The sequence below is a fragment of the Pistacia vera genome, unplaced genomic scaffold, assembly GCF_008641045.1.
Source record: "Pistacia vera cultivar Batoury unplaced genomic scaffold, PisVer_v2 Contig824, whole genome shotgun sequence".
Lineage (NCBI taxonomy): Eukaryota > Viridiplantae > Streptophyta > Magnoliopsida > Sapindales > Anacardiaceae > Pistacia > Pistacia vera.
Genome location: NW_022196695.1, coordinates 616,241 through 625,158, shown reverse-complemented (window position 1 = coordinate 625,158; position 8,918 = coordinate 616,241).

Sequence of the window (8,918 nt, the reverse complement as noted above, 5' to 3'; positions counted from 1 at the left end):
TTGACAAGTGTGTGATCCTCTATCACTCATAGACAAAACTTGAATCTGCCAAGTTGATGACAACCATATCTCCTGGACGGCGCAAAGTCTTCTTGAACTCTAATTGGTGCTTGTTAACATAGGTTAACGTCAGTCCTTATTTTTTAGGCATAACAAAAGCTCCCCAGTTCTTAAGGTTTAAAGATTGAATCTCGAGAAGTTCATGATTATGCCGCAACCTGACTTGTTCCGAGAAGCATTTGCTTGAACTAATAGTTGAGATTAGCCACATTGTTACAAACGACGTGAGGCTGATAGTCTACCTCGACTAGCAGACTAAGTGTAGATTGTGACATGGGTCTTCAAGAATTGCACAAGCAACCTGACATGATCGTTTCACAAAGGTCCAATGACCTGGTTTAGATCATGATCAGTGCTACGAAAATGCATTTCGAACTCTACCTGCCATTCACGACTTGAAGATACTTAGAATATTTTGCTGTTGAAAACTGAGGATCACCTCGCTTGAATTTGACACATGCAGAAAAGTGTCTTATTCAAACGACCTCCTCAGATGTTATTGATAAGTGCTTGAAAATAGACTTATACTTAGTGGTTTATAGGTATCATTTGTGGGAAATTAGGATTAATTCGCATCAATTAACTTAATTGTTTCATAAAGGCACTTTTCGGGATCAAGGCTCAAAAAAAATATTTGGATGAGAGATGATGTTGGCAAGAGAATTTGTGACGACTAGAAACAAACGGATCGAGAATCGGAGTTGAATTGAAGAAGTTATGGAAGTTGAAGTAAAGAGAAGATTCTAGATTACGTTCCAGCTTGAGCATGCCTCAGTATTTTGAGAATATCTTGAGCTGTAGAACTCGTATTAAGACGATTCTTGGACGTTGGAAATCTGATTCAAAGGGCTATATTTCATATCTTTACTACTTTTCCAAATTTCATCGTTATCGAGTTCAAAAATCACCATCTCTGAAGAACAGTGGAATGATGCGGGAAGAAGACCTGTAGCTACTGTGCCGCGACACACTTTTTCCAGTAGCTACAGTGCCTCAGCACAGTGCCGCGGCACAGTCACGATAGCTGGGAAGTTTTCCTCCATTTTTTACTAGGAAAATAGGATTTTAAGAGTCCTAAACTAACTAGAATGAGGGAAAACAAAACCCTAACCCTTGTGGGATATAAAGAGAAGTCTTTTAGCATTATTTGGGGGGAATTCTTTGAGAGATAAAAAAGGAGAGAACAAAAATTATTGAAGAACTAAAGGAAAAGGGAGATTAAAGAAGGCTTGGAGAAGAAGAATTGGAAGAGATCATCATCAACTTCAATAATCCAACCAAGTTTCACTAAGTTTTTCTTCTTCTTTGTTATTATTATTTGTTATGAATAATACAATGATGTTCTCATATTTATTCATGAAGAACTAATTCTTTTATGATTGAGGGTGATTTCAAAACCCTAGACATGTCTTGTGTTTAATAAAATCCGCATCTTTTTATCTTTTGATCCATCTTGGTTAGGTGATTATTTCTCTAAAAATAGGGTCTAACTAGATTTTTCTAATTGTTTAAGTGGCCAATTAAATAGTTAGGATTAATCTATTAATGCCAATTTAGGTTGTTTATTATGGAATCGCTTTATTAACCTAAATAACTAGTGGTAAAGTGTATGCTTGCATACATGGGGGGTAATCTCTCAAGATAACTAAACCGACCATATGAGTTTAGCCTTGATTCAGTAGGTCTCTCGTAACTTAATGCTTTTATTACTTTGAATCTAGAGATCGTATCCTAGGTTATCTAATAAATAGGGAATTGGGTTATGACCATGTCTAATCCAACAACTAAGAAAGGAGAGATAGAACTTATCAACGTTTGGTATTTTCTAAGCTGATGTGATTAAGAGGGTAAAAAGTTAAAGAGTACTTTTATTATATATAATTCATGTCTAGTGGCGGCGAATAAACCTTTAATCTAGTTTCTCTTATTTATCTCTTTCGTGATTGTTTCCTTGTTTTATTTTGTTTAATTTTAGTTTGATAATTTTTGTTGAGTTTTTATAATTCATGACAAACCCTATTTGAAGTAGATAATTAATTGAGTTCACAAATCCTCTGCGGGAAAGACCCTTACTTGCTCTTTGCTACTACACGACTTTGCATTAGAATTTAGTGAGGTAAAATTAGGTGTTGCATTTGCAGCCATCAGTTATCCGTCATGCTTGACAATTGTCTTGGTCAATAAAATAAGTTTTATCTAACAGACATGTCTCTGCATAATAAGTGTCAGCCATGAGCATTAAATGCTAGTCATGCTGAAACGACATTCCCTTTTGAAACATTAAATGCATATGAGAGCGCATTTAATGTGGAGGAGATAATCACGTCGGCACTTGGCAATTTCAATAAAGAAAGACACTAGTTGATCTTCACAAAGTGGAAGGTTACTCTTCGTGCGGAATAATGACACTTGGTCACAATCAATGGATGGAAATGCGTTCCCACCCAAACGTTGCTTATAAAAGAAACCAAACGTCGCCTTCCACTCTATAAAACGCAAACCCCATTCTAAGTTTTTTTCACATAACTCAAACTTTCAGAAAGAAAAAATGACTTTTTTGCACTCAAAAGATCAGTTCATCCCCTTCCCGGTTAATGCGCACTTGACATTATGACAGAGCAACTATTCCCAACAATCAAGAGGTAAATAAAATTTCTTCTCTTCCTCCTCTCTTTTTCATTTTTGTCAAAAACTTAATTTTTACAATAATGGTGGGTATGGATGTTTGTTAGGCTTAGACGATGAACATTCTCAGGTATTGTTTGAGAAGAAATAATATTAAGAGTCAAAACTTAGAACACAGATCTTTAGAGAATCACCCTTAAGAATTTTTAGGGTTTTTAGGGTTTTAGTGGCTATGTAAGAGAAACCAAGGTTCTCTTACTCTCTTGAGTCGTCATACAAGGTAATGTATACAGAGACTAAGTCAACTCTACATGTCGCACATTTATAGACTCGAAAAGCAATGGACACCCCTGTGGCGAGAACAGCTAGAGAGGGAAGCTCGCAACCACCAGGCACCACGGAGGATCCCAAAAAGGTGATATGATCAACAGTCACGAAGGATGAAATCCAAAAAGCAATATACTAGTACACAATCAACATAAACGTGTATCGGTACAGGTCGCACACTGCTCAGGAACCTCCCAAGGGAATGGTTAATGCGGAGCAAGGATACCCTTCCTTCCTTACATCAGGTCGATTCTCAATCATTTCTAGATCGCGCCGTTCTCGTTGACACCAAATGCATATATGATAGCGGTCGCTATGTATATAACATTTGGCGAGCACAACCTTGGCTAGCCAATCGCGGAAGAGCTCGGCTGCGCCTATTATTTAAAGAAGAGTAAAGACAAAGACTTGTACTACCTCTCCAAGCAATCAACGATTGAGGGAGGGATATTTGGTTACCCCAACAATGTTGGGGCTTATGAAACCAAATATTTTTTCTTTGAGTACGATGGAATTTGTAAATTTAATAAACCGAGTAGGTTTTCCATTTAATTTCCAGATTGCTTGTCTTTTAACTTTTCCTTAGCATACTAGGCTAACAAACCTTTTGCTTTCTTGTAGAAAACAAAATGACTAGATTGGTAGCGCTACTTGATCGCAATCGTATTGAAGCATTTAGTCGATTGATCGACCAGAGTCGTGACGCAAGGTTGCTCGTGACTACCACCAACTTGGAGAAGTACGGGTTTTTCACTCCTGACGCATCTTTAGAAGGTTCAGCTCGTAAGTACCTCTTACACAGAGGAACTCTAAGTCTTTTTTAACAAAGGAAAACTTTGCTTGCTAATGCATCTTTATGCCATGCAGCAACTATGCCATCGAAGGTCGTGAAAACGACGAAAAAGCCTAGGGGGTTCGCATTCCCCAAGATCAATCCAACTGAACCAGCTAGAGTGACCTCCAACGATGTCCTTACAAGGGGGATACAAATTGGTGCCAAAAGGCACCAGATTGCAGAGCAATGCAAGGAGGTTCCCTTGTCCGTCGTTGCTCATCCATCGAGGAAGAAGATTGTGGGCTAGAAGTCTAAGAAGAGAAAGATAATACCCACCAAAGAGGTTACTGAATCTGAATCAGAAGGTTTCAGGGTATTGTCAGATAGGCTTCAGCCTTACCAAGCTTCTCTGTGAGGATGACCTCAAAGAAGGCTTTGGGGATATCGACTGCCCTCAGGAGTTCATAAAGGGAAGAGGGTCGGCTACTCAAGGGGGACAGGTCAGCATCAGGTTGAAGAGGGTCATGCCTCAAAGAGGCTTGATCCGTCCGTGTTAGATCTTTTAGGGCAGCTACTTGATCATTTACGACCGCTGGTATACACCCTTTTAGAATGCCAACTTGCCAAGACTTTTGATAGGTTCATGGCTTCTCGACCTATCGATATGGTGGCCACTGCATTTCAAATGCAAAGTTAGGGAAAATGACTTGCTCTCTTCGAGAACTTCTTTCATACAAGTCGACCTTTTAGTTTTCTCTCAAAAACTAACTTTTTATTCTTTTTCCAAGTAGTCTTTGCTTGACCTGAATGTGACCCAACAGAATATGAAGATCGATTCTGCTAGCAAACTCCATCAGATGAGAGAGGAAATTGCTAAACCAAAACAAGATCTTGCAACTTCAGATGCAAAGGCAAAAACTGCCCACATTCAGGCGAACGTATACTTGACTGAAAGGAATTCTACTATGCTAGCACTGACTTTCAGAAGGTCTAGCTTGAGAAGAAAGGTAGCAACAATAAGGAGGTCCAACGAATGGTGGCGAAGCTCACCAAAGAGTTGGGCCAAAGAGAAAATGAGCTCAAGCGAGCTTATAGCATGAAAAAGCAGCAGAAAAGACTCAAGCTGAGTTAAGGGAAAACTCAGAGAAAGAGAAGAAGACGCTGCAGACAGATCTTAAGCTGGCTCAAGGGCGAATCACTTCTCTAACGGAGCAAATGAAGCAACAGAACCTCGAACTGGAGAAGAAAGCTACTCAGTAGGCGTTGTAAGCTATTTTTAGCTTGCGGTCAAACAATTCGAACATGGATATCTCCGACCTCCCCAAGGACTATCAAGTTGCTCTTGCTTCCATGGCTGAGGCCGAGGATAAAAAAGAACGAGAGCATGCCTCGGAGGACGATCAATAAGAAACGGATGCCCTTGAAGATCAAGCAATCAATCTAGAGGTCGGTGATCAGCCAGATGACCAAGAGGTCGCAACCAGGGATCCTAGAAATGAAGACCAGTGATCGCTGTATTCTCTACCTCAAATAGAGTCTTTTGTGCTTATTCTTTTATGATGTAGCTCCTATCGTTCCTTGTACATATTTTTAAGATATATAAAAAGGAACTTTTGACCATTTGTGATAGTACTTTTATAACTTAAGCACTTCACAAAACAAATATAACATATCTGATCATCAAACTTGTAAAGTGTTATAAATAACAAGATTATCAAAAACTTGAGATTACGACACAAGTAATTCTTTAGGAATAATTGAATATTTTATTCATAAAATTTACAATAATGAAAACTTTACAAGTAAAAATGATCAAGTTATAAGCAAGTTCGAAATTACTGATAATAAGGACAAAGATGTTCAGCATTCCAAGCTTGCGACATTTCAGAACCATTAAGCCTCTTGAGGTGATACGTTCCAGATCGTATCACCTTAGCGACGCGATATGGGCCTTCCTAGTTAGGTCCCAATACCCTCGCTTGGTTCTCTTGTGCCGAGAAAGACTTCTTTTAACACCAGGTCACCAACTTGGAAGTCTCTTCTCCTGACTTCAGAGTTGAAGAATCTTTTTGCCCGCTGCTGATAGGAGGCTATCCTTAACCAAGTCTTGTTGCGATGTTCTTCAACTAAATCCAAACTTGCACGTAAGAGTGTTTCATTGAAAAATTTCCGAAGAGAACTAGCTCTTACTTCCGCTAGGACCATTTCCTCACAGCCATATGCTAGCGAGAAAGGTGTTTTTGAAGTAGAGGTTCTTAGAGTTGTTCTATATGCGCATAGAACTTCTGGAAGATCATTGGCCCAATTGCCTTTGTCTGTGCTAAGCTTGGCCTTCAATATGTGCTTGATAGTCTTGTTGACAGCTTCAACTTGACCATTAGCTTGCAGCCTTGCTACTGAGTCAAATTTCTTATGAATCCCCAGCTCTTCGCAAAACTGCTTGAATTCCTCATTATCAAACTGCTTCCCGTTATCAGAGATGAGTGTATGAGGAATCCATAGTGACACACTATATTCTTGAAGACGCAGTCTTTAAGCTTTTTATAGTGATCACGGCCAAAGGCTCTGCTTTGACCTACTTAGTGAAATAATCCACTACGACCACTGCATATTTGACACCTCCTTTACCGGTTGGCATGGGTCTAATGAGATCAATTCCCCACATAGAGAATGGCCAAGGACTGGTCATCGTCGTTAACTAGTAGGAAGGAGCTCGCGAGATTTCCGCAAATCTCTGGTACTTATCACACTTCTTCACAAAATTGAAGGCATTTTCATGAAGTAGGGGCCAATAATATCCCTGACGGCTAATTTTATTGGTGAGAGATTGTGTAGTAGTGTGATTACTAGAGATCCTTCATGTATCTCTCTCATGATATAGTTTGCTTCATCATCCGTTACACATCGGAGGAGGGAAATGCTAAACCCTCGCTTATATAACTAACCCCTGATGAGAGTGTAATGAGCAGCTCTAGTTCCCAAGAGTCTTGCCTCAGTCTTGCTATTAGGAAGAACCCCATCTTTGAGATACTGAACAATTGGAGTCATCCAAGAAATGGATTCATTTGTGGCTACGACCTGATCAGGTGAGCTGATGCTGAAAGCTTCAATGTACTTGATTGGAATACTATCCAGAGCATCAGAGTCCAGTGATGAGACTATCTTTGCTAAAGCATCTACGATAGAATTACTATCCCTCGGGATTTACCTGATCATATAGTGCTTGAAGGGCTTGAGTGCGACCTTAGCTTTCTTCAAATAATTGATCATATTCTTTTCTTTGGCTTGATACTCTCCCAAAATCTGATTGCAAACCAATTGAGAGTTGCTATTAATGATCATATCTGATCCAATTTCTCTTGCTAGTCACAGACCAACAAATAGCGCTTCATATTCAGCCTCATTATTCGTAGCTTTGAATCCAAATCTGAGAGCTCCATAAATAGGAGTTCCCTCAAGGCTAATGAGCAGAAGACCAACTCCAACTCTTCTCGTATTCGAAGACCCATCAACGTAGAGACTTCATGCTGATAAGTTTCAAACAGTTTCTTGGACAACTTCATTGGTTGGCTGTTCGGATTCCCGATTTGGCTGATGAGAGAATTTTGAAATAAAGTCAGCAATAGCCTACTATTTGACTACTGTCTTCGGTCTGTAATACAGATCGAATTGACTCAATTCCATAGCCCACTTAAACAACTTACCTGAAGCCTTTGACTTCTGAAGGATCTGCCTGAGTGGGTAGTTGGTTAATACATGGACGATGTGGGCATGGAAATAAGGTCGCAGCTTTTTGGATGCGATCAACAAGGCATATGCTAATCCTTCCATCTCTGGATACCGAGGATTGGCATCCAGTAATCATTTGCTTGTGTAATATACTGACCATTGAATTCTGCCCTCTTCTTGAATGAGAGCTGCATTGGTTGCATACTAAGAGATGGACAGGTAGAGAAATAAGATTTCCTTGGGAATGGGCTTGGATAGGAGGGGTGGCTTTCCGAGATGCTCTTTTATGCTTTGAAAGACTCGCTCACACTCTGAAGTCCATTCAAACCTCTTGTTAGCCTTGAGTATATTGAACAATGATATGTTGCTCTCGATATGAAGTGACTGAGAGTCGCTATTCTCCCATCAAACTTTAAACTTGCTTTCAATTTACGGGACTTGTCATATCTAAGAGAGTTTGGATCTTCTTGGGGTTAACCTCGATCCCCTAATGATTAACCATATATCCTAGGAATTTTCCTGAGAATACTTCGAATGAGTATTTAAGAGGATTAAACTTCATTCTATATCTCCAGAGTACGTTGAACATCTCTGAGAGATTAACTATGTGATCTGAAGTGACATGTGACTTGACTGGCATGTCATCGACATAGACTTTCATTGATTTCTTGATCTGCTTTGAAAACATCTAGTTAACCAAACGCTGATAGGTTGCCCCAGCGTTTTTCAGACCAAAGGTCATGACTTTGTAATAGTACAATCCTTAATCTGTGATAAACGAGGTATGATCCTCATCAGGCGTGTACATCGGGATTTGATTATACCCCAAGTAGGCATCCATAAAGCTTAACAGCTCGTGCCCGAAAGTGGCATTAACGAGCTGACCGATTCTAGGCAAAGGGAAATTGTCCTTCAAAATCCATGAAATCAAGGCAAGTTCGCCACTTGCCATTGGGTTTTCTCACCAAAACAGGATTGGTGACCCAACTTGAGTAATGAGTCTCCCAAATGAACCCGATTGAGAGGAGCTTATCTAAAGTGGTACGGATGCTTAAAGCGAATCTTACGTGTGCTGTTTCTTTTATATATGAGAGATTACAATAGGTCATATATAGTGAACAACGAGTAGAGGTACAATAACTTAATATCTAGAGAGAATATCAAGTCAATCTCTTTCTCGTAGGTTATCTTTGCTCTGAAAATAAAGATTACAATCAGAAGAAGGTTTCAAGAATAGAATCCCAAAAATGAGAGGAGGGGTCCTCTATTTATAGTAAAGGAATTCAAGGTAATGATTACAAATCTGCAAGTAGATAGGTGTCGTGCAAATCCTTCCTTGCCTCCCATTGGCTGATAACTGATGAAATATCCTCAAATTACTTGGGGCTTGGACAAGTGTGCG